The sequence below is a fragment of the Lygodium microphyllum genome, chromosome 19, assembly GCF_053477565.2.
Source record: "Lygodium microphyllum isolate KBCC chromosome 19, Lygodium_microphyllum_v1.1.10, whole genome shotgun sequence".
NCBI lineage: Eukaryota > Viridiplantae > Streptophyta > Polypodiopsida > Schizaeales > Lygodiaceae > Lygodium > Lygodium microphyllum.
Genome location: NC_141153.1, coordinates 53,761,974 through 53,789,733, shown reverse-complemented (window position 1 = coordinate 53,789,733; position 27,760 = coordinate 53,761,974).

Sequence of the window (27,760 nt, the reverse complement as noted above, 5' to 3'; positions counted from 1 at the left end):
CGCAACTCCGTGCTTTGCCTCTGGCTCCTGGCCTGCTGGTCTCTATTGTATTCGACTATGCTTTGCAATGCTTTATGGGCTAGCTTTCTCTCTTCTTCTAAGTCTGTGATGATAGCATCTACTGTCCGGCCGCGGTGCTCATATTGGGCATGCGCATCGTAGCTGCTGACTAGCTGCTGAATAGCTTCTGGGAAGACACCTAAGTCGAGTTCCTTGTTAGACATGCGGTCTCAGCTTTCTTCTGCCATAGTTGAGTTCTCATGCTCCACCAAGCTATCGATCAGGTTAAGTAGGTTTGTCAGATCCACTTCGTTGGCGCAGCTTGCTAGGTCCTACTTCACGTGTCTCCATCTATGGGTTCTCTCCTATTGGTGGGTTCCTTGAGTGGCTTATTTGAGTGAGTTCCTTGACTTATTAAATACAGTTCTCAATTCATCTCCACTCAGTGTGTGTGTTCTTTCCAGTGCACCTGTGCTCAATCAGGCTTTCAGTTTTCCTTCAGTGCACTTCAAGTGCGAAAATTCAAGGTGAGTGCGGCAAACAGTCTCTAAGCGTCTTACGCACCCTCGCTTTGTTTTGGGCATGATAGGATTTGTTGATCAATTCTCTGGCCGTCTTGATGGGATTTAGGGCTTTTCGGTTACGTTGCCTTGCCCGTTTTTGGGTCCAATCAGGGTTTTATGGCTCAGCGGGTTGCCTCTAGGTCTCTAGGTTTCTAGGTCTCGCGACAGTCCACTCAAACTGCTAAGCGACTGCACCTTATGATTTTGTCTATTCTGCATGCCAAAATCAAGTTCTGAGTGTCAGGAGGGCTTGCGATAGTTTGTACTGCTGAGCTCTAGTCGGGCCAGGTCAAATTTCTGAAAAGTTGAGGTAAATACACACTCGGCCCAATTGGTCTGAATGGCAGTGGCCGAGTGGGTGACTCGAACGGGCCGAATCACACAATTGAGCAGTGTGGCTTTGGCTGATATAGACACTGCCATTGCGCGGGTAGAAGGAGTAGAAGCACGATTACAAACGGCCTACTCCTCTCAAATAAATCTTAATGCGGGTCTAGTACATGGAGGAAATTTACCATTGATGAATGGAAGCCAAGGGATGCCTATGAATAACCCTAATGGGAGAGGAAGCGTGGTTCAAAATGTACCTTTAATCCCTAGCTTTGTATGCATTCAAGGAATCATTAATGAAAAGCATGTATTTATCCTACACAATTTTTAGCCATGGATATGTTGAAATGCATCCTTTTGGAATTACAACACCCTCTGAAAGTTTAAATAGCAAATAGTGAAGAAGAAATTAGCACATGTGTGCTCCAAAGTTTCTCTATGTTTGGCTGAAAACTATGTGGCATCAATTGATCTAATTGCATTAGACATGGGCAATTGGTGTTGTTTTGGGTTATGACTAGTTGAAATACTTGGCTAAAATTTCTATGGACTTTCCTTAGCTCTACATAATGTTTAATATGCATGGAAATCTCATTTGATTAAAGGGAGTTCACGATAATACTGATTTTTAGCTAATTACAGCAAAGCAACTCAAACAAGAGTTTAAGAAATGCTTAGAGATCTTTGTCTTGCACTTGAATAAGGAAAATTTAGATCAATCCTCACAAGTATCTAAGATTTTAGAATTGAAAGCCTTGCTAGAGGAGTATGAAAATTTATTTTAGATGCCTACAACCCTTCCCCCTAAGAGATAAGTGGACCACCTGATTGATCTAGAACCCATTCTAAGCCAGTGAACAAGCCACCTTATAGAATCTCCAACTGTAAGCATGAAAAATTGCAAAGCAAGTCAAATATTTACTTTGAGATGGGGCTTATTGAATCAAGTTCCTCACCTTATGCAGCTCCAATCTTACTTTTCAAGAAGAAAGATTGATCTTTTCGCATGTGCATTGACTATAGAGTCTTGTGTAAGATAATAGTTAAGAACCATATCCCATCCCAAGGATTGATAACTTGTTGGATGAGTTGAAAGGGGCACGGTATTTCACTAAGATTGAATTGTGCTCTAACTATCATTAGATGTGTATGTAGGAGGATGATGAGGTCAAAATGGATTTCTTGATAAGTGCCCTCACCACATTTTAAAGCCTCATGAATAAAATCTTACATCCCTTCCTTTTCAGGTTTGTGCCCATATTCTTTGATGCCATTCTTATTTACAATAGATCACAAGAGGAGCACTTGATAGATGTTTGATGTCTTGAGAAAGCATAGGCTATCTATTAAAGCAAGTGAGTGCATCTTCATATAGACCTTAGTGGAGTACTTGGGGCACATTGCCAGTAGAATGGCATATAGGCTGACCCAAAAAAGGTGCAATGTGTTAACGACTGACCCACACTATCCACCACCAATTCATTATGTGGCTTCCTTGGTCTCTCTTTATTTTATAGACACTTCATCAAGCATTATGCCACCATTGCGGCACCTTTGATAGATTAGTTAAAGAAGGAATCATCTTTTTGAGATGCTATTGCTGATGCAACTTTAACCAATTTAAGGAAATGCTTACTTTGGTCCCCATCCTCATGCTCCCTGACTTCTCGAAAGAGTTTATCATTTAGTTGATGCTATTAGTAGAGGTATCGATACTATATGATTGCTTTTGAGAGCCATAAGCTTGATGAAAAGGAGATGCAAATGAATGTTTACGATTGAGAGATATTGGCAATTCTCCATGCTATTAAGAAATGGCACCATTATCTCTATGGCATCGGATTTAGAGTGAACTACGACTATTGAGTCCTCCAATACTTCATGACTCAATCTACTTTGACTTCTAAGCAGAGAAGATGGGTGGAAACCTTGCAAAATGATGATTTTAATATCTCTCACACTAGGGGCAAAGATAATATAGTGGTGGATTCACTATCTTGAATGTGGGCATTTAGAGTATCTTCCATTTTCAAGTTGCATAGTGATTGGATTGAGGAGCTTCAAGAGGCCTATTTCTTGAATGAGGAACTCAACCACATATTTCAAAAATTACAGCATGGGGTAATGAACGAAAACTCCCAAAATATCAACTCAAAAATGGCATTATATGGTTCCATGGTAAGAATGTCGTCCCCCACACTTCCCCACATAGAAGATCATGAAAGAGATGCCTTCTTGCCCTACTACTAGTCATTTGGGTATTTTCAAAACATATGATAGGATTGCCAAGAGCTTTCACTGGAAGGGATGTTAAGGATTTTGTGGCCAATTGTGTCCCATGCCAACACAATAAGGATTGCATGCTTAGACCAATTGGTTTCTTGCAGCCCCTACCTATTCTTAAAGGGAAATGGACACACATGACTATGGATTTCATTATTGGACTAGCCATCACCAAGAAAGGATGGAACAATATATATGTAGTAGTTGATAGACTCACTAAGGCTACCCACTTTAGTAAAACTCAGTATACCACATCTTAGGTGGCCACTTAGTTTATGGAGCACATGTTTAAATTACATGGTTTAACATAGATCATAGTGCATGATAGGGATGGTAAGTTTATAAGCAACTTTTGGTAGGCACTTTTCACATCTATGGATACCAAGCTTCCTCCATCCATTGTATACCACCCATAGGCTGATGGTTAGACTGAGAGGGTCAATAAATGGCTTGAGACATTCTAAAGGAAATTTTGCTATGATGTACAACAATTTGGGATATCTAGCTCCGGTTAGCTGAAATTGCATACAACAACTACACCCACTCTAGCATTGGGGTTTCTCCTTTTAAGGCACTATATGGGTATAAGGTTTTCCCTCCCTACGATCCTATTGAATAATAAGATCAACCTTAAAGCAAAGAGGAGTTAGAGTGCATATAAACCCTGCTTCAACAATATAAAATGAATCTTTGGAAAGCACATGATCATATGAAGCTTTATGCTGATGAAAGAAGAAGGCATCTAGAATTCTAAGAGGGAGAGTTCATCCTATTGAAAGTGCCTAAGTCTCGCTACTCCACTCTCAAGGAGGATATTAGTAACAAGTTGGCCCATCATTTATGTGGACCCTATTAGATCTTGAGGAGAGTTGGTGACTTGGCTTATCGATTAGAGCTTCCCTCCACCACTAAAATTCATAATGTGTTTCATGTTGACTAGTTGAAGCCCTTCATTGGCACCTCAGTGGACTATATGAAAAGAGCTATCTTCCATAGGATGAAGAAGGCATCATTTGGCAATGAGATAAATACTTGAGATCTCAATCAATCAAGGAATACCTCATCAAATGGCAAGGCCTACCCTTGGAAGAAGCCTCCTAGTACATACAAACTATAGGACTTTTTAGAACAGTTTGTACGTATGTTAATTATAGCCACACGCTTTATGCATAGGCTAAAAGTGCTCATTGTAAGCTCCATTTTGACATGTGGCACTCCTCATTTGGAGTAATCCATCAAAAGTTATGGGATAGATTTACATCAGCAAGCATGTAGTGGATAACATGATGTCCATAGTCTTCATGCCCTTAGTTTAAATGAATTGGTGACACCATTAAAGGGAATCAAAAGGATGGCCCTAGTACAAGCAAAGTCAAGCCTAAGCCTAGTGTAGTTGACAAGAAGGTCGCGGATGTCAACACCTAGTGGGTCCTCTTAAATATGAGGGTATTTTAGAGGAGCCTATGGTTAAAAGTAAATGAAAAGTGAAAGAGAAGGAGTTTTCTAAGCCCATTCGTAAACTAAAAGAGCAAATGGTGTGGAAAGAGAAGAAAGCAGTAGAAAACTTGTGGGTGCTTGATTTAGCAAATGCTTTATGTGCAATTGGTATAACCTTGCAAGGTACTTGACTTTATGATAGGGGGAGAGAGGAAATCTAGTGGGTTGTTGAAGAGGTTTCTAGGACCCTATAAATGAGGGAAGAAGGCATAAAATGGAGTAAATGGGATATATCCTTGCTTAACAAAGTGTAAATCATTATAAAGTTAGCTTCAGCTTTATTTAATTGAAGAATGGTCACTAGGACCCTATAAAAAAGGAAACTTAGCGTGTCATTTGTTGACTAACCAAAAGGAAAAAACACTTCTTTGTAGGAAACATATCCAATGTTTCTCACTAACACTTGTCAAAAAGATAGTTACATAGGTGGATAATGCTTATTTTACGAATGATATCACCATGGATGAGCTCAATGATGCTCTTAGAGGCCTCGAGGCTAGGAAATCTCTTAGTTTCTACAGAATTATTGTCAAAATGATTAAGCATTTTTGAAAAGAACATGGAGACAAGATACTTCAAATGGTCAATACCTAATAGGAGAAGGGAAACCTTTGTGACCCATGGAAGTGTAGCATCATCATCCTTATTCCCATGCAAAGACAATACATTAGGACCAATTTCACTCATATGCACACTATACAAGATAATGGCTAAGGAACTTTGTAATAAAGCATGAATGCCTTAGTCTAGGGTAGGCTAGGGTTAAGTATAAAAGATGGAGATGTAACATGTGAAGGATCTTTTTGCCATTTTACAACATTACATGTTTGAGGTCTCAACCTCCCACCAGCTTAATCTCTCTTTTCATCCAATTGTTGAACTAGTCCTATTGTTCATAAGAGAGATTGAGTGTAATAGAACCTCTTAATTCCCATTGAAGGACATGTAGAATTCAACCTAGGACTGATTATGATTGCTTAATGAATTTCTTTCCTGCCCATTCAAATGCTGATGTTGAATTGATTGTATAAATGCTATCACTGCCTATTTAACTTGGATTTTGGTTGGATGATTGAATATTCATGCTATAGGACTAAAATAATGATGAAAATGGTAAGTGGGAATATTGTAAAAGTAGTGAGGTACTACAAAAGGGTAATGCCTTATCCATAGCCCTTTCAATTCAGTCCCAATACCCACTTGCATTTCATTGAAGAATTTAAAGGCTTTTTCAGTCAATGCATAGCATCATTGTTTGATTAGACTTTAGAATGTACTTGCCATGCTGGTTCTTGCGAGGAAAAAGAGGATGCCAAGTGAGTCAGGAAGACAAAAGAGAGGTGATCCTCCCTTCCTAATTAAAACCTTGAAGGGGTGCACAACCCGGCTTGAGGTGGAACTTTGCACACCCCTCTTGTCTTAGAGTCCATGCAATTTTCAAATTTAGATGCAAGTACATTCCCCATTATCAGAGTTTGGCAGTAGTACAATAGTGATCAGCCCTATTCAGGGTACCACAAGTGGTTGAAGGTTCCATTGGAAAAATATTGGAAGAGGTGCAGGGCATCTCCTATTTTCAGGATACCTCCTCCTACAGGTGTTGGACAGAGTTTTTATAGGTCATACATGAGTTACATACCAATCTACAAGTTATCCTTGAGCCCTACAGGTGCCCCATAACCCTTTTGTGGTTGCTACAATGATTTACAAGGGTTTCTTTCACTCAGGGTATTCCTACAAGGTCAAATAGGGTACTTATAGGTGGTGGACAGGGTGCAGGAAACTCCTATTCAGATGTGAAGATTCAATTACAAAAAATTCTTTCTTGATCCAAATTAGGAACTTGATAGCTCCATTTGAAGAGGGGATCCCAAGTTTTTATTTGAATTAAAAATTTTGGTGATTCAATATCGAGAGCTCAAGCTGATTTTCTGACACTAGGTATATTAAGACAACACCCAGACAGTATACATGGGACATTGTTTGACATTGTTCCACCCAAAGTATCCAACCCAAGTCCATGTCTTTTGAAATTTGGTACATATCCATATAATAATCTTTCCATAGAGCTATTAAGCACATTGGGATTGGTACTATATTCTAAGAAATAGGGGATTAATTGACAAATTGTCTACTACTACATCACTATCTCCTAATGGCCAAGAATAAGAAGAAATATCCCATTATTGAACCATTGAATGATGGTGTCAGGGACTTTCAAGAGGATCAAACTTACACAAATGAAGCCCATAATTTTGAACAAATAGATGAAGATTTAAGCATTGGGATTGCTTATAGCACACATCGAGGACATCATGACACATATGAAGTGCATGCAGGGAATGATTACCTTTTACTGTCAAAAGAGTTGGGACATGTCAATGAAGGCCTTTCTAAGGATTTGAAGACTTTGAATGAAGGATAGCACATATGAATTGAGGTCTGTTCCAAGGGATGGCACAAGTAAACAAGGGAATCTCTATTTGTAGCAACAAAGCAACAAATCTTTATTCCAAAAACTCATCTCAGACATAAAGGAAATTGGGAGCAAGACACAAAGGGAACCTCAAACTATTGAAGATTTCCATGAAATTCTCTTTGTTGGTAATCCTTCCCATCTAAACAAAGAGAATTCTTAGCTAGTTATGCACATTTTTGAAAGGGGGACAACCATCTAGAGTGAGGGGCAATCATTATCCTTCACAAATCCATAGCATTCATACCCCAAGGCCTCAGTTTAGTAGCCCAAAAGATAATCATAGACATGAAGGGAAAAAAGAAAACACTCCATGGGATAATGATTATCATGGATGTGACCCCTTCTACAAGAATTTTTATAACCCTCAAAGGTAAAAAAAGGAAATGTAGTCAATAATCAAGTTCATGAAGGTGGAAGGTATGATGAGTGAAGATCAGCCCATGACATCCCAAACCAAGAGCATGTTTCAAATGGTCAACCCTCATCTCATGGTTTTGGGCCATCTACTTTTAGGCAAAAATCATGGAGCAAAGATTCATGGAGGCAACATTCTTATGGGCAACCATCTTACAATGAAAAAGAATATAAAGAAAATATCAATATCACTAATTTCAAAGGGGATAATGCTTCACCTTCGAAATGGGAGGAGTGGATTAATAAGCTTGAATCGTACTTCACCCTTTATCCTAGAAGTGAAGAAGCCAAGATTTATTTCGCAGCTCTTTATCTTGAAGGTTACGCCTATACTTGGTGGCGTTACATGCACAAGATTGGATAAAACTTTGCCACTTGGGAGGAGTTCAAGCAAGCAATGATTGATGTCTTTGTTTCTCCTTTGGAAAAATAAAGGCTCCAAAGAAGATGGTATGCATGTGCTCAAAGAGGAATGTCCATTAGAGACTATTCCAACACCTACTTGAATCTTTCCATGTATGTTGAAGGCATTTCAGATTTTGCTAAGCTGAATGTATTTGACCTTGCCCTATCATCGAAGGTAGGAGCTCAATAACCAAAAACATTACATGAGGCTATACAATTGGCTAAAAGATACTCCTTGAAGTACAAGAGAGATGCAAGAAATTTCCAGCAAAAGAGTATGGGAAATAATATTTTCAATCAATCTACAAAATATGGGCAAGTCCTTAAGCCAATCAAGAGACTCTTTTAAGCAAGAAAACCTGGGTCATAACTAACAATCAAAATAGTTATAACAACAAAGTGCCAACCTATCCCACTATTTATGCCTCTAAACAGGGTCAAAATTATGCATCGAAACAGGGGAAAACTTTTAGAAATGTGAGTGAGAAAAGAGGTACTTTTTCAAGAGCTGAAAATGCTCCTAAACTATCCCAAAACAATTCTAACAGCAACTTCCTTCCTCACGATAAGCTTAGAGAAATGCATGCAAAAGGATTATGTTTCAAATGTGGGGAGAAGTGGCCACAAGATCATAAGCTAAAGTGTAAAGCTAAGAACTCAAAAATCAATATGGTGATCACTCAAGATGTGGAAGTTGAAGAAAAAGAAGATCAAGAGGGAAATTTACTGCATGTTGGCATATACCCAATGGTTGAAGAGATTCATGAAGACGAGCATGCCACTAACGAAGGATTCTATGATCCCATGGATGGATTTCCATTTGATCCAAGTGGCACTCATGATTCTCATGCTTCTCTATGTACCATCTCACATGATGCATGGACTGGTTGCAAAGGGAAAAATACACTTAGACTCAAAGGTTTCATTAATGGCAAGGTTGCACATTTAATGGATATGAGCAGCACTCATAGCTTCATCAACACCAAATATTTGAACGGATTGAAGTTACTACCCATTGATATGGATTCTTCCTTATAGATACAAGTTGCCAATGGTGCATATGAGTCTAGTAAAGAAGTGTGTCCATGTACTTTGATTCAACTATCATCCTCTTGCACAATACAAGTGGATTTGATCAATTTAGATATGGGGCCTATTGACATTGTTATTGGATGTATAATTGGATGAAGACACTTGGAAAATTCACTTTAGACTTGGAGCAAATGCAAATGGAACTTAATTGGAAAGGACAACACATAGAATTGAAAGGCATAGACCACAAACATATAGAACTTATCTCCATGAAGAAATTGCGAAATGAAATCAGTGCTAAGTCATGTATCTTCACTCTTTTGCTTGCGAAAGTAGATGAAGAGCAATCATCAAATCAACCATTTTCTTCTTCAAAGATTTCTTCTTCAAAGAAAAGGGATCTAAGATTGGAAGAGCTATTGGAGGAATAAAATGATTTATTTTAGCCACCATCATCTTTACCTCAAAAGCGAGAGGTTGACCATTCTATTGATTTGTTTCCCAACACAAAGCCCATCAACAAACCTCCCTATCGCTTGTCCAAGTTTGAAAGGGAAGAAGTGGAGTGACAAGTCAAAGAATTGCTGCAAATGGATTTAATTCAGCAAAGTCAATCACTGTTTGCCTCTCCCGTGCTCTTAGTCAAGAAGAAGGATGGATCATTTTGCATGTGTATTGATTATCGGGATTTGAACAAGTCAACAGTGAAGAATAGGTATCCTATTCCCCAAATTGATGATCTTTTGGACGAGCTTAAAGATGGAAAGGTATTCACCAAAATAGATATTCGATTGGGTTATCATCAAATTCATACGAAGGAAGAAGATGAGTTCAAAATAGCTTTTAGGACTGAAAGAGGGTCATACCACTTCTTGGTTATGCCATTTGGACTTTCCAATGCACCCGCTACTTTTCAAGCCCTCATGAATAAAATATTGCAGCTCTTCTTGTTCAAAACAATCCTTTTTTTCTTTGATGATATCCTTATCTATAGTAAATCCAAGGATGAGCATTTAAATCATATATGAGAGGTCTTTGAAACATTACGAAGATACACACTCTTTGCCAGGATGGCAAAGTGTTCTTTCATGGAAGATGAAGTTGAATCGTTAGGTCATGTTATGGGAGAGCAAGGCATTAGAGTGGACCCCAATAATGTAAAATATGTTAAAGAATAGCCTACTCCTATGAATGCAACCTCCTTGAGAGGATTCCTTGGGTTATCATTCTTCTATAGGAGGTTCATCAAGAATTATGCTCATGTGGCGGCTCCATTGATGGATAGACTAAAAAAAGAGGCTTTCTTTTGGGACACCATCACCAATCAAAGTTTCAATGAGCTGAAATCTCTCTTAATTTCAACATCTATCCTTGTATGCCCGGATTCCTCTAAGGAGTTTATCATATGTGTGGATGCTAGTGGAAGAGGAATTGGGGCTATTTTATGTTAAGGCCATGGAGTCATAGCTTATGAGAGCTGAAAGCTTGATGACAAGGAGTGCCAATTACATGTTTATGAGCAAGAGATGTTAGCAATATTGCATGCTATTAAAAAGTGGCATCATTACATCTATGGCAGCCATTTCAAGGTCAAAAGTGATTATTGTGTGTTGAGATACTTCATTTCACAACCAAATTTGTCTCTCAAGCAATGAAGATGGTTAGCTACTCTTCAAGGATATGACTTTGAGATATCTTATATGGCTGGAAAAGATAATGTGATGGTGGATGCCTTATCAAGAATGTGGGCATGTTCCATCTCTACAATTTCAATTGTGCATAATGATTGGATACATGATATCCACCAAGAAGAGTATTTGCTTGATGAGCAAGCATCAAAGATGATGAAGGAATTTCACCAAGGCAAAGGAGAAGAGTATCCCAATTTCAAATGGAACAACTGTCTTTTATGGTATCATGGTAGAGTCTACTTGACACCACAATCTTCTTTCAAAGACCGTATCTTGCATGAGATGCACTCTTCGCCTTTAGCATGACACCATGTGTTGTTCAAAACATTTGACAATATCCATAAGAGTTTCTATTGGAAGGGCGTTTGGAGGGATGTTAAGGATTATATTATGTAATGTCTTTCATGTCAACAAAATAAGGATTTCTCTCTTCTACCCGGTGGCTTACTTTAGCCACTCCCTATTCCTCAAGGCAAGTGGACTGATATTACGATGGATTTTATTGTGGGATTACCTATAACAAAGCATGGGTGGAATAGCATTTATGTGGTGGTAGACCGGTTGACTAAATCAACTCATTTCATCCCTACCAAGGCTGAATTTACAACAAAGCAAGTGGTTGAACAATTTATGGAATGTATTTTTAAGCTTCATGGTATGCCATTGAAGATCGTATCCAATCGTGGTACTAAGTTCATGGGAAGTTTTTGGAGGAGTTTGTTCATTTCTATGGAACAATTTTGACTCCTAACACGGCATATCATCTCCAAATGGATGGCCAAACAAAGCATGTCAATAAATGGTTGGAAGTCTATCTTCAATATTTTTGCCATAACACTCAAGTTTTGTGGGATCATTGGCTACATCTTGCTAAATTTTGTTATAACGACACTCATCATATGACCATTGGCATGTTGCCATTTGAAGCACTTTATGGATATAAAGTGCAAATACCCTCAGCTCTCTTTCATGAAGATGTGAATCCACAAGCGAAGTTGAGAAAATGGAAGCTCTTTTACATACATCAATGCAAAGAAAACATTAGAAAGGCATAAGATGTTATAAAGGCTTATGCTGATGAAAAGAGGCCTTTGGAGTTTGAAGAAGGAGATTGGGTATTTCTCAAAGTGTCTAAATCTAGGTATGCTTCTCTCAAAGGCGATCATAATAAGTTGGCTCATCATTACTATGGGCCTTATCAAATCCTCAAACGAGTTGGCGAGCTTGCATATAAGCTTGATTTACTTTCTTCGATTCATTATACCTTCCATGTTCCCAACTTAAGAAATATGTGGGGGCGTCCAGCCATAAAGATTTTAGAGGAGTTACCTCCCATAGATGAAGATGGTCTCATCATTTATGAGCCCGAAAAAATTATTGGTAAAAGAGAAAAGGTTTTAAGGAAGTGTTCACTATTGGAATACCTTATTAAATGGCACGGTTTGCCCATGGAGGAGTCTACTTGGAAACCATCATCATACCTTGATTCTTTTCCATGGCTTTTGTAGGAAACATAGTAAAATCTAAACATGATATCTTGCTATATAAAAATTCTGTCATAAAAATAATTGCTCTACTATCATCAAAATTGGAATTTTATAGCATGGATGGATACTAGGTATTGCCCTCTACTTTTTTATAGCTCATACATGTGATTGGACATTTCTTCTTTAAGTTATGGCCATTCTTGTGCAGCAGCTTGTTTTGGACAGTTTCCAACAGTATGCTCAAATATTATACTTATACTTCATTATCATATGAGATCTTCTTCAACTTGGAGTTTCATTTTAGCATGGATCCATTACTTATAAACCTATCCTTGCTAATATTTCCTTGTAAATTGTCCCAATTCCAGCTTTGAGGACAAAGCTCTTTTAGGCCGGGATGGCTTGTAATAAACCATAAATGCTTTAGTCTAGGGTAGGCTAGGGTTAAGTATAAAAGGTGGAGATATAACATGTGAAGGATATTTTTGCCATTTTACAATATTACATGTTTGAAGTCTCAACCTCCCACCATCTAAGAGGGTGAATACTCTTGGCCACCATAGCTTGGGGTGCATACCATGTTGCAATCTCTCATCATTCGATTCTTAGCCATTTATGGTAATATCATTTCATGCCTATCCACCTTGGCTATGGTTTCTTGGCATTTAGTCTATTTCTTTGTATTTTCAGTTTAATGGTTACTGTGGGATCAACTTCTTTACAAACTTGCCAATAGGTTAGTACTAATTATTCAAATATATGGGAATAATGATAAATACAGCTTTGTAAAAGGAGGAACTTACTTGTATGTTGAATAGATTTTAGAAATACCCCAATCTCATAGAATAAGCTTACATGCAGTAAAGAAGAGCACCTAAGAAAAAGTTGTAATAGAGAATAAGAGAAAAGATAAGCCTTTGATTTGCAGCCTTAGGAATGAGTTACATTAAAGTTTTTCCACCTTATATATGATCTTTGGGTTTTTTTAATTGGGAAAGGCCTAACCTTTGTAGCCTTAGGAATGAGTTACATTAAAGTTTTTCCACCTTATATATGATCTTTGTGTTTTTTTAATTGGGCAAGGCCTAACCCTCAATGGTGCTTGCCACATGTGGTTCTACTCAAGCTCTTATCTTCAAGGTTCATGTAACACGTCAGACTATCTAGTTTTGAAAAATTCTCACTCACTCCACTCGCACACTACTAATTGTGCATTGATTTACAATTTTCATGGGAGTGAGCCCAATGCTTAAGAAAAAATAGTTTTACATATTTTCACTATAGGCCACTTGAGTTTACAATGTTAGTACAATTATGAGTTTTTTTGCTACACTTCAGTATTATTTGACCTTTTTGTCATCTTAGACAACTTGTGCTCTTCAGATTTTTTGATTTCATGAATTTTCTTGCTACCTACCTTTTATTTGCTTCTCTACTTTTCTTCAATATTTCATTATTTTTGACTATTATGTTGCTTTGAACTTGGCAGTATTGTGGTTTGCTCTCTTTTTCTTTGCTAGAGCTCCTCTTTCCTTGGTCAATTGTGCCACAGTCTATTTGAGGTGTTCCCGATCTTTTGTTGGTTCTTCCCATTGCTCCATAAGTTTGAGCAATCTCTCCTTCATATGCATTGCCTCCTCTTTGTCATGTTGCAATTGGTTTATTTGTTCTAACTATGCTATAGTCATTGTAGCTTCTTCATGACATGTCTCCCATCTTTCTCTATTCTCCTTTTCTTGCTAGCATTGGCACAACACCTCTTTATACTTCTCATTCTCTATCCCTTTTCTTGCCAAATTTGATACTTTCATCTTGAGTGTGTAGATGTCTCTAGTGCACTGCATTTGGAGGGCCACAAAGCTCCCTTCTCCTTCTTTGAGGCAAGCACTAGTCACTTTTCCTCTTCTTCCTTTTGGTCACTTTGCTCCTATGAGGTTTTGAGCATATTATCAAAGACTTAACCTGGCCCTTGGGTGATGCGGGGTATGTGAGAGGATGTTCCTTATATCCTTAGCACCTTTTCTCCTCATTTTTTAAAATTGTGTTTCTTCCACTGTCAATCTTTTCAACATATAATGGATGGTCCTTTTTACTTGCCTTTGGATATAAGTGTGTACATGGCACCCAACCACTAAAGTTTTTCTTCCAAGGTTACTTCATTGCCTCCTTCAACTGTAGGTGGTGGTGCTAGGAGTGGTATGACTAATGACAAGGTAGTTTATTTTGCCAATTAGCTTGGTTGGGTTGGTGGCAATAATGGTTGAGTTGGCTCCTTCCCTTGGCCTCCTATTGTCTTAGGCCCTTCCCCACTAATGGTGCTTCCGACTTTTTCCATAATTTTACTTGAGCCTACTCTAGGTGGGGGTGGATTGTGTGGGACTTCAACATTTGTGTTGCCTCCTCTACTTATTTCTTCTAGAGAATGTTGAATAGCCTGGCAATAATCCTTCCTTTCCTTCCATTCCAACTTCTCTTTCTCCTTCTAAAGTCTAGCCTGGTGTTTTGCCTCCATCCTTCAAGAGTCTTTTAGGGCTGTTTGTAAGGCATCATTCTCCTTAGATGGTGTTTTTTTCTCCACACCATCTTTCTTTGATGCATCTTTCTTCTTTCCTTCTTTGGTGGGTGTTGAATGCTAAAATGACTTGATTCTTTGGATGATTTTTATTGTTTTTGAGGGTTGAATGGGTGATTTTTTATGGATTTTGAGTGATTATTGATTGTTTTGGAAGTGTTTGAGAGTATTTTGGATGAGTTTGGTTATTTTTTGGAAGCTCATGATGATTTTCAATAGACATATGAGGCTTTATGATGTTCTATTGAGGTTCCGATTGGTTCTGTTTAGCTTCTATTTTGTTTTGTTTTTCTTTTGTTGAAGCATGGAGAAATGATTTATGAAGGTTGAGTTTGTTTGAAAGTTCATTGAATGGTTTTTGATAGTCTGGAATGGTTTTCATATGAAATATGTGGTTCTAATTCTTTCTGTTGACTTTCTGTAAATCCTTTGTTGAGCTTCTGTAGAGCCTTTGTTCATGTTCTGTTATGTTCTATTATGTATGCTCTGTAAGTGTTCTGTGGAATGTATGTGAGAATTTGGGAAAGTTTTTTAGCTTTGGAAAGAGGTGAATGTAAGTTAAAAACAGCTCAAGGAAGTGGAAGAAGTAGCTTTTGAAGACTCAAGAGAAGATTGGAGTGAAGTGACAAAAGTGAGCTGTGAGGAGTGACTGTAGTGGCTCTGGTGACCTTTCATATTAGACACACCTTTTGGGAGAGGCATCCATGACCAAAGAAGGATTATTATGAGTGATTATTGAGTATTTTAGTGAGGATTTGATGTATGAGAGAGAGAGAGAGAGAGAGAGAGAGAGAGAGAGAGAGAGAGAGAGAGAGAGAGAGAGAGAGAGAGAGAGAGAGAGAGAGAGAGAGAGAGAGAGAGAGAGAGAGAGCCAATTCTATGCAAAACAATGTATCCATATATGAGAGATTACGAGAGAAAGATGTGAAAAGTTTGAAGATGAATCATATGTGATATCTTTCCATTAAAAGTGGAGTATTATTTTGTTTTTATGTCTATCAAAGAATTCTATGAAGAATATGAAGAGAATGATGGATTTTGTTAAAGTTAAAGCCATGGGAGAATTGTTTTTATGAAGTTGCGTGAAGATTCTTGTTCTTGGTATTGTTTTCTTTGTTGAGATCATATAAAAGATTAAAAAGATGGTTTTTGATGTTACAAGATAGATTTCCTTGTAGTAGAAACCCCATTTCCTTGGTGTCTCTCTTGGAGCTCCATGTTTTTGGTGCGCAGTCAAGGAAATTTGCCATCAACAAGCATTAAGAGAGGTTGAAAATGAAGGAAATGGCATTGCCAAGAGGAGAATAATTCAATGGATGTTTGCAAAGATCCTTCTACCACTGAAGAATTGGAGATTCTCATTACCAAAACCACTTTCCACAAGAAGTCCATCCCACAATGGCAGAAACATATTACCATCATGATGCAGGCTCTATGTGGTGGACTATTTTCTCTTTTTGTTGAAGCAACAGCGACGTGCATCTTGGCGGAAAATTGTTTGGGAACAAATTGAACTACAGAAACAGAGAGAATGACCATCCATGGAAGATCTAGCATTCATTGAGAAGTTTCCAGACATCATCAAGTGGGAGATTGTGAAGAAGCTTTAAGAGTCGTGGTCAGTTGAGGTTCATGAAAACAAGAAAGAAAAGAGTTGGCATTTGTTTGTGGATGCTCAACAGCAGGACATGCGGGACACATGGTGCACTAACAATCTCCTGTTTGAAACCATCAAAAGCTGGCATTATTATGATGATGACACCACAATGATCCTCAGAAGAACAAGTTTTGATACATGTAGAATGGAATATCTTCCCCTCTATAGCGGATTGAAAGACGAATTGAGAGACATAGAAAAGTAGGAAGTAGAAGAGATATTGGCCCAGGGAGTCCTCTAGATACTGAAGCCCCCTCTATTTTTTTTTGTTGAGTAAAGACTAACTAGTTGGAGCCAACCCCTTGATGAATGACACAATTAAGAGGCAAGCACTAGAATGAGTCCAGAGGTACATGAGAAGAGTGAAGGTAAAAATCAAGGCTGAGAACAAGCTTATAGTAGAAGCCTCCTTTGACGTCTTATAAGAACTCTTTATAGAAGTCCCCATGGCAATTCAAGGTCCCCTTCCTAGTCAAATTCATATTGGAAATATGGATAACATGCTAGCAAATGTAGTCCCATTTTCCATTTTTAAAGGAGAGTACAATGAAGATCCTGATCTTCATGTAGCAAAGTTTATGGTAGCATGTGTGGCTAACAATGCCAGAATCCCTGAGTATTAGTTAGCAATATTCCCTACCACTTTTAAAGGCGCGGCATTTTAGTGGTATGAGAGACAAGCATCAGGAAATTTTGGCACATGGGACAACCTAAATTTGGCTTTCCTCACTCAATTCAGGTGTGAAGGTTTTGAAGAGCGGATGCGAGAGGAGTTCATGAACCTAAGTCAATCCTCCAGAGAAAGAGTAGAAGGTTATGTCTTGTGAATGGAATCCATATTGAAGACATGGACCAACCATCATTTGGATGAAGGCATCTAGAAGGGAGTTTTCCTCAGAGGCCTACAACCAGAAGTTTGCAAGTTCGTGAAATTGAGAAGACCAATCAATTTGCAAGTTGTAGTGGAAGGTGCAAGACTGTATGACAAAGTTAAGGCAAGGTTGATGATGACCTTAGAAATAGGATTCTTACCTCCTCCCATGCTAGGAATGGTATACCCAACAAATGCAGTCCCAGGGATAGTTTCCTACCCCTACCCCTAGATGCAAACAATGCTGCAATATAGTGCACCTAATCCATGGTGGTCGTAGGCAACAATGCCTCAAATGATGATTCAATCACAACAACAGTGGCCTCAAACAGTTCCTCCAATGGCGACTCAACAACAGTGGAACCCTACCAACTAGAATCACCAACCCTAAATTTCAACAGGAGCTCTGAATCAAAACCAGAATAGAGGATCCTCTGGATTAACCCAACCAATGTATGTAGTAATTACAGAAGCTTCTCAAAACCCTACTACAAGTACTTTAGAAGGTGAAAATCTGAAGGACTACCTATCCAATTCAGTCCGCAAGAATTAAGAAAGAGCTTATGGATGTGATTATAGACAACTATAGACATTGAAGGTGAATACCACTAATATATTCACTCCCACAAAAGGTGGAAGGGATGTGATGGGTTCTAATACATGGTGTGGAAAGTGCCATCAAGTAGGACATTTAGCCACTGAATGTACTCAAAAACCAACAATTCCTAGAGCCTTCTGTTCATATTGTTTGAGGAAGAACCATACAGAGGATATATGCTCTTTGAAAGAGATGCACAAAAGAGGAAAGAAAGATGAAGACACAAGATTCAACTTGTTGGAATAAAAAATGACAACGCAGTACATTGGACCAAAGCCTAGGGAATTCGGTCCTAATTTTGGTCCAAGGAGGTTTTTCTCTCAGAGTTACAGAGGATGATAGTCTAGCGGTGGCCAGAGATCAAAGGTGGAGTGAATCATAAACTACAAGCCCTTATACAGTCAATGCAAAGGAGGAGGCCACACTGCAAAAGACTATCCAAGTCCAGCTCCTGTGAAAGCTACTCTTGATTCACAACAGAAGACCCAAGAACCTGCTTCCAATTTGGTGGAATTGGAAGTGGACACAATAACACGTGCAAAGAAAGGAGAAACCATAGTTCTAAAAGAGAATGTTCCTTCCACAAAGACCGTGAAGTTCAACCTTCCTAGGGAGAAAAAAAATAGTGCAGTATAGAACAATGTAGTAAAGATCACTACAGAGCCATAGAGGGCCATAGAGACAGTTGTAGAGGCGAGACTAGAGGTCTAGGAGATAAAGGATGTTGAACTACATCCTCATGGAGAAGAAGCGCAGATCTTGCGGCTCCTAGAAGAAGAAGAGAAGATAAAAGTGGGCATGGCCCCATTTCCTAGCCAATTGGAAAAACCTGGGATCCTATCAAAGAATATGATTTGGTCAAAGACCTAGACACTTTTAAGACAAACTTAACATTCTGACAGTTGCTAATTCAAAAGAAGTTCAAAATCTAGTTGTCGAAAGAAATTCAACAGCATATTGACAAGAAGAAAAGGCCAAAGAATTTCTCCCTCCGTGGCAACCAAGCCCAACAGAGCCTCAAAACCTGTGAAGGACGTATATGTGACTAACGCCTTCTTGGGATCCAAGGACCCCAGAGATCGGAGTATGGATTGAAGGATGCTTTATTAGCAGATGCATTGATTGATGGAGGCTCATCAGTGAACATAATGATGGATGTGACAATGAAGGATTTAGACTTGCAAGGAATGCAACCTACATAGTGGCTTATTAGATTGGCAGACCAAAGTAGAATCAAACCATTGGTGGGCATTCTCCCATACGTGAAGACAACCCTCATAGGATGGGATTATTGACTGGCATATCTAGCGGTCAAACCAAATTCCTACGGGACCTCATACCCTTTGTTGTTGGGAAGGCCTTGGCTTTTTGAAGCAAAAGCAAGGACGGATTGGTTCAAAGGAACCCTAACCCTAGGCACAGGGCCCAACAAAGTGGTGTTGAAGTTGGATGGGTCAAAAAAAGGCAATGGATCCACATCCATCAAAATCGTAATAGACCCCTCCAATGAAGTAACATATGGTACATCAGGAGATGAAGAGGCCATCAAATAGATCTTTCCCAAGAAAATAGAGGCACAGTCTCTAACAGTTGGCACTGTAAGCCAACTACCAAAGGAAGCAAAGTCTTTGTCCATGGGAGAATACCTCCTGTCTGAACCCGAATCGACTTCTAAAATCATCTCTGACAGCGAGATAGACGGATGGATGCACTGTTCTCCCTGTTACATGGCAGTTGCAGAGACAGAGATAGAAGCAAAAGTAGAAGACATAATAGAGAGCTTGTTCTTCTTTTACAAAGCCCCCATAGAGACAAAAAAAGAATCTGAAGAGTAAGAAAGTGATAATGCAGAAGAAGAGTATGAAAGTGAGCTAGAAGAGTCTATCCTACTTGCAAAAGGCAAAGATAAGGAAGAAGTTCTTGAAGTTCCTGAATCCTCAGAAGCAAAAGATCCCTTTTTGATTGACAGAATGATTATGGCACCCTTTGGACTGATTAATGAGTCACGTCATGAGCAAAGCCTTTATAAGAAATGGATTAAGAAGAATAGGCGTTCCTTCAGCAGTGGCTCTTGTCGCCCAAAGTTACCCTTCCTAATGTTGAAATATTTGCAATCACACCTACTTTAGTCCCTTTGTGAGGTGTAGTGAGGGCTTAGGACTAGAATCCCATATGCACAGTAGGAGAAAGTACCACCACTCAAATCCTATAAATCATTGTACTTGCACTCTTTTTCTAATGCAATGATAGTACTCTTTTCTTTCAGTAAAGTGTCATGTCATTGTCAATACACAAGATTGTGTTTATGAGTCCAAGTCTCAATCTTGGAACCTAATTCACTTGTGTAACAATTTTTCCTTATTAGGGTCAATGTCTTAATGAGTTTCCTTTTCCTCTTTCAACCTCCATAGCTTCCGCATCTGCCATGCTCTAGATCCCACATATTTTAACATGGTATCAGAGCTCAGTTGAGCATGGCCTAGCTCATTGTAGTAGATTTTCACCTTTGACCCATATTTACTCAGCTCAGTCTCAGTCTATGAACTCACTTTCCATCTCCACCTTCAAGCTTGCCTTCATGGCTGGCCATAGCTAGTAGCACCCTGTCAGATTGAAGGTCTTGTATCTCACTCCACATGCCAAATCTTACCAAGATTCCTTTTGGAGAAGTGTTCTCCGGCTACTAATGCTTCTCTGTGTCATCTCAAAACTTGACATTGCCTCATCCACTACTCAGCATTGTCAATTTTCTCAGGTTTTGTTCTATGGCCTCCATAGCCAGACAGGACTTGCTGCACTTGGAGCTTTCATATCTCATCATAGAGCTCATATATCTGAAAGCTTCCTTCTAGAGATTGTGCCTTTGCTCAGGGAGAATATTTCTATCACTTGGCACCTTGACATTGGCCACACTCCAGAGCCCATCATTGACAAAATTTGTGGTCGCTGTCTAGAATGCACCTGTTGTCGTTCGTGTTGTTGCTGTCGTCGCTATAGGTTGCAATGTTGACGACCACCATAGGGCATTGATAGCCCATCATTCAAGCTTCATTTTGATTTTAAATTTTTTTGAAAATGATCCACTTTAGCTCCCACAATTAGCCAAAAACCAGGGCTGGGTCAAAACCCTAATCCAGGAAGCCAATATACAAACTTCACTGAAGCTCAAAAATCTCATCATTTTCTCTCTTCTACCACTAGAACAACACACTGCCACTCTGATATACTGTCCCAGCATCAAATCAAGAAGGGGAAGATTCGGATTTGAAAGAGCTTGAAGGATTTTGCAGAGTTGGAAGACTCAAGGAAGAAACATAGTGTCCATTGACACTCATTTAGTGCTCTTAGCACTTGTGTCTTTTGACACATCTCAACCAACTCTTCTACTGCTCAAATCTAATAAGTCTGAACTTGATTTGCTACTGTTCCGAAAAGTTTAACATGGGCAAAGACTCTCCAACTGCTCGCTTCAAAGGAGTTGAGTTTCACACCTGGCAGACCCACATCAAACTCATCCTGATGAAGAAGGGTCTCTAGGCCATTACCACTGGAAAAGAAAAGAAGCCTCATGATGCGGATCTTGTTGTCACTTGGCAAAAGAACGATGATAAGGCTCAGGCCATTATCAAACTAGAGCTAGACAACAGTTATATCCACCATGTGGATAACTATGAGATCTCACCGAATACATGGAAGAGACTTGACACTTTGTTCGGTGCACAGTCTAAATCATCAAAGTATGGTCTCCTGATTGAGTTTTTCAGGCTTGAAATGAAGTCCATCACATCACTTGCTACGCATCTAAATTACATGGAAGGACTTCTAACCCAACTTGTAGGAATCAACATTAAAATGGAAGAAGATGTTTGCATCGGTATTCTACTTAAGAGTTTGCCTCCTGAATATAATAATGTATCAACAACTTTAATCAACATGCCAAATCTTGAACTTGTTGATATCAAAGCATCACTATTAGAGGAGGAAAATAAGCTAAAAACTAAGGAAGAACCAAGCACCTCTAGAGATGAACATGCATTATATGTTGGCAACATGTACAAAGGCAAGAAGGATCAGCTCTTCTGTGACTTCTGCAAAAGGACCAGACACACCGAGAAGTTTTGCCACGCCAGAAAGAGGTCCCAAAAGGCCTATCTAGTTGCAGTCAAAGAAGAAGAAGAAAACGAGCAAAGGAAGAAGAAGAAGACCACCAAGAGAAGGACAAACCTCACCAGTCCTTCTATTCAAATAGACTTTTTTAGTTTTGTATTTCCTAGCCCTAATGCCTCAAACATAAACTTGTAAACTCCTTAGTTAGCCTTGTATTACAGCCTCTGTGCACTTTGTGAGACCCCTGCTACAGCCTCTGGATGTCCATCATGTTTGTGGTACCCACACTTAGCCTTTTTCTGCGATAGCTTCTGGTGTTTTGCCATGTTTATGGTGTGCCCACACTTTGCAGGTGTTGCTTTCACTAAAGCCTCTATACGCTTTGTACTTCTAATTGTGATTGAGGAGGGGTGTTGAAATATTTGCAATCACACCTACTTTAGTCCCTTTATGAGGGGCTGTGAGGGCTCGTGACTAGAATCCCATATGCACAGTAGGAGAAAGTACCACCACTCAAATCCTATAAAGCATTGTACTTGAACTCTTTTTCTAATGCAATGATAGTACTCTTTTCTTTCCAGTAAAGTGTCATGTCACTGTCAATACACAAGATTGTTTTTATGAGTCCAAGTCTCAATCTTGGAACCTAATTCACTTGTGTAACAATTTGTCCTTATTAGGGTCAATGTCTTCATGAGTTTCCTTTTCCTCTTTCAACCTCCATAACTTTTGCATCTGTCATGCTCTAGATCCCGCATATCTTAACACCTAAGAGAAGATGGTGACAATGCATCTTGCCAACAACCCCTAGCCCTACAGTTTAAACAGAACGAAAAAGCTTCATGTTATGTGGCATTCTTGGGTGTATCCTCAAAAGATGAGTCCTCGAGCCAAGAAGTAACTTATCCCCAACCCAAAATCAAAACCATAATGATACCCTTTCAGCTTCCCAAAGAGTGAGCTAAGCCTCCATTAAAAGAGGACATCAATTCCAGTGAATCATTAGAAGAAGAGACCACTCCCTTAAAGGAGTGGTCGGATCTCTACCCCCGGATCTCTACCCAGAAGCAATCCGTGGGACATTCATCTGTGAAGTGGAAGGTGAAAAACAACTAACATTTGTGGATGTTAAAGGTACTGAACGTCACCTAAAGGTGGGTCTAAATCTTCTAGGAGAGGAACTACTGGTCTTGCAAGACCTACTAAAGGAGAACTTAGACGTGTTTGAATGGTCGTACAAAGATCTAAAGGGGATTGGTCCCACAATATGCCAACACCACATCAATCCAAAATGACCTTCACAATATGTGGGAGCTTTCGCTCAACCGCCAAGACCCACAGACCGCTTATTGTTTCAAGCATTCCAAGCGAGCTCTAATGACTACCTCTCACATAGCCGATGCGCCCTCGATCCTACGAGTGTAGTGAGCTTACCTTGATGCTGATATGAGTTTCCTCCTCTCTTCCGCACTCCGGTAGCTTCATGATCCTAGATGCTAGCTCAAGCATGCTCAAGCCTCCTCCTTCTCCAAGCTCCGACCGCCATAGCCGTGTGCGCAAGAGAAGGAAAGAGAAGAGAAGAGAAGAGAAGAGAAGAGAAGAGAAGATGGTGAAGAGCTTCACCCCCTTGATCCCTCACTTCCATTCACTCCCTCCCTCACTCTCACAATCACTCCCTCTCTCAAGAGCACACACAAGCAAGGAGAGGAGAAGAAGAGAAGAAGAGAAGAAGAGGAGAGCTCTTGTTGGGCACACACCAAAGAATGAGCTTCCATTCACTTTTTGAACTTTATATATACAAACCCTAAAACCCCATGGGCACCCATCCTTTTTTACATGACCGGCCATTGTGGCAAAGTCCCTTTTTCTAATTCCCTCTTTTCGCTCCATGCCCAAGGCCTATATTCGACTATTCTTTTACAAGTGGCACAGGAGGGAGCCTGACGCTCTTTTACAAGAGTTTTTGGAGTTTTTGAGGCACCTTTTATTTAAAACTACGCTTTTGGCCTCGGCTTAGCTTTGAAGACCGCCTACGTGTCCTTGCTCCTTTTCCATCTTCTTTCTGCTTTTTCATTCGGCGGATTCGGCTTGGGGTTAACACAATAGAATAGGGAATCTATGCTTACAAAGCAATGTTGTTTGGGCTCTATAACGCTCCTGCTACTTTCCAACAAGTGATGGCTGCCTTTCAAAACCACCTACATGATTTCATTGAGGTATACCTTGATAACTTCTATGTCTATAGCCTAATCCGTGAGCATTTGGGACACCTATAGAAGTGATTTGACAGATGCAGAGAGTATGGGATTTCTCTCAACCCCGATAAATGTGTCTTTGGCGTCTCATCAGGAGTTCTTCTAGGCCACATTTTGTCTACACAAGGGATAGCAACAGATCCTGCAAAGATTAAGAAGATTGCTGCCTTGACAGCCCTAACCAACCTTAAACAATTGAGGAGATTCCTTGCCCATGTGGGCTATTATAGAAGATTCATTGCACACTTTGTGACAAAGGCAGCCCCTTTGCATAAAAGCCAATGAAAAGATCCAGAGTTCACATGGACCACTGATTGTGACGAGGCATTCAACACCCTGAAGCAGTGTTTGATTGAAGCACCCATCCTATAGCCTCCTGATTGGACGAAGGAATTCCATGTGTGATGACACCAAAAGAAGCATAAAAACAAGGCACAAAAATGTCCATGCATATATCATAATTTCATCTTTTGTAAAGGGGATAACATTTACATTGTTACAAAATCACCAAAAAGAGATAGAGATAAGAGGGGGCCACATCCACATCCACATACACCATAATAAATAAATGGTATACACAAAAGTGTTACGTGCATGCATTTGTAAAGGGTAGAAATACTCAAAATTAAAGGCCAAAGACCTTATAATATAAAATGTATCAAAGTTTCAAAGAAATAATAAAAATACGAAGGGGTGTGCTTTGTGGGGAAGAGGTGGGGTAGAGTGCACGAGTGGTTATGTGCCTCTTTCCCTTCCCTCTCTTGTCCAATTGCATATTTCCTTTTTGGTGGTGCAAAAAGTTGTACTCTCTCCTCTCTCCTTTGTCTTTTGTGCAAAAATTATTCTTTTCCCTTTTGTTCTTGTATAATGGTTGAAGCTATGGATGAAGATGATGAAGATAACGATTTGGTTCATTATTAAGTGGAAGATTTATGGTTTCTTTTCAGTTTTTGAAATTAATGGCTCAGCCATGTGCATAGATTTTGCACGCTTCTACCTTGGTTTCATGTTTATTTCCTACCGTGGGAGGGTTGCTGTCAATGTGCATATTGATACATCAGTTGAAGGCCTAGGTGCAGTTTTATGCCAAAAGGGCCCCTCTAAGTTAAATCAACATATCTATTATGCAAGTCGAAAAGTAACCGATAGGGAGACAAACTACACAGTGATGGAGCTTGAGTGTTTAGTAATGGTGTTTGCCTTGGAGAAATTTTGACACTATCTATTGTCGATGCATTTCAAATTCTACATGGACCATGAAGCTCTATCCTTCCTAATGAACAAGGCTAATGTGAAGGGAAGAATGATGAGATGGCTCCTTTTGTTTCAAGAGTTCAACTTCGAAGTGGTTATCAAACCCGATCACTCTCATGTCCTGGCTAATTATTTGTTGCAAATCCCTAAAAGCAATGATAAAGAAGAGAAAGATGATCTAGACCTTCTTGATGCTTCCCTTTTTCTAGTCAAAATAGGTGCCCCATGGTACAGAGACATAGCCAACCTCCTAGCAACCCAATAGTATCCCCCTGGCATCTTGAGCTGTGAGAAGAAGAAGCTTGTTAGGTGGTGCTCTATACAAGAAAGGAAAAGACGAGATCTTGTGACGATGTGTTTTAGGAGATGAGATTGGAATCGTGCTGAAAGCATGTCATGATGAGGCCTGTGGTGGCAGGCACTTCGCAGGAGAAGCAACAACCAGAAAGGCCTTAGTTGCAGGATATTGGTGGTCGACCCTCCACAAGGATGCCTATGATTACTACAAATGGTGTGATTCTTCTTAGTGAATGGGAAAGCCTACCAAATCTAGTGCCATGCCCCTATAAACTATTCTTCCCCTAAAGCCATTCAAGAAGTGGAAAATTGAATTCGTGGGCCCCATTGATCCGCCAGTCAAAAGGAAGCAGAATAGATACAACTTGGTCTGTACAAACTACGTAACCAAGTGGTGTCAAGCTAAAGCTCTGAAGCGAGACGATAGTAATAGCATGGCCTTGTTCCTATATGAGAACATTATCACCCATTTTGGTAGTCCCCTAGAGCTTGTAAGTGATCGAGGTACTCACTTCCTTAACAAGATCATAGAAGAGTTGACAGAACTGTACAAGATTCGTCATCGTAAGTCCATACCCTATTGACCTAGAGCCAATGGCCAAGTCAAAGTTACCAATCACATCATTTGCTCAATTCTGACAAGAACGATAGCCGCACATCATCGTGATTGGGATGATTGACTTAAAAAGGCCCTCTGGGCATACAGAACCTCCCATAAGAATGCTACAAGACAAACCTCTTTCCAATTGGTATATGGAACAGAAGCCGTCCTTCTTGTTGAACTCGAGCTACCCTCTCTACATGTGGCAATCAAAGAGCACTTAGGAGATGACAAGTCCCTGCAACACCGTCTCTTGCACTTGGAGCGTCTCGATGAGACTCGCAGGATGGCCCTATAGTGCATGGAAGCCACGCAAGCTCGCAGAAAGGCCTATCATGACAGCTTCATTAAGTAGAAGGAGTTCAAGGAAGGCAACTTAGTCCTTGCTTATGATCCCCGATTTGACAACTTAGTCCTCGCTTATGATCCCCGATTTGACAAGTTTTCAAGCAAGCTTTAACAATGCTAGATGAGCCCTTATAAGGTACTTGCCATCAATTCTAATGGCTTGTTCCAAGTCCAGAAAGTCGATGCTTTAGATGATCCCTTCCTTATTAATGGCTATCGCCTCAAGAAGTATTACCCTCCCTGGGGATCCTAACAATCATCATTAATAGCTTCCTCATTCCTTGTACGACGGTCGATATGTCTTTACCTAATGCTCGTGATAACCTCTTGCTAATCCTGATGATGTGGCTTCGTTCTGTTAGCCCCTTACAGCCACCCTCCCCCCTTCCTTGGCTTCTTTTCCATCTGATGTAGCAGAGGTGGCAAGGTTGGTTCTGATACATGGCGTTCCTGCCATTCTACTCCTCAAAAATATTTTTAAAAAACAAGAGAAAAAAAATAATATATCGGCCATGGGAGAAAAGGACTTTGGTCCCTATCATGCCGACCTATTCTTCGAGAAAAGGTGGAAACACCCTCGGGAGTAGGGAAAAAGAAAATAAAAGAAAAAAACATAAAAATAAAACTATTATGGGAGAAAAGGAAGCAATTCCTTGTCATAACACCCTTGGACAGGAAGCTGGCTATGGAAAAGGTGGTAACACCGTGCAGTTCAGGATCACCGAATCTCTAACCGAACAGAACAATTTTTCGAGCCGCCTCCCTTGGTGCGCTAAATCCTGTAACCTCATTAGTGCTTCTGATTCCTATAACAGACTAAGTTTCCAACATGCAATCCAAGCACCAAACTTGTTGGCTATCTCCCTAGGTATTCCTTTTCATCAACCAATATACATTGACACCATTAAGCCAACGAAGCTGATCTTCATCCACAAACCTAGAGCGATGTGAGTTTTCATTCTAACTGGATGGGGATGTGAGTATGGGTTGCCCTTTGTATTCATCAACAGTGCGAGACA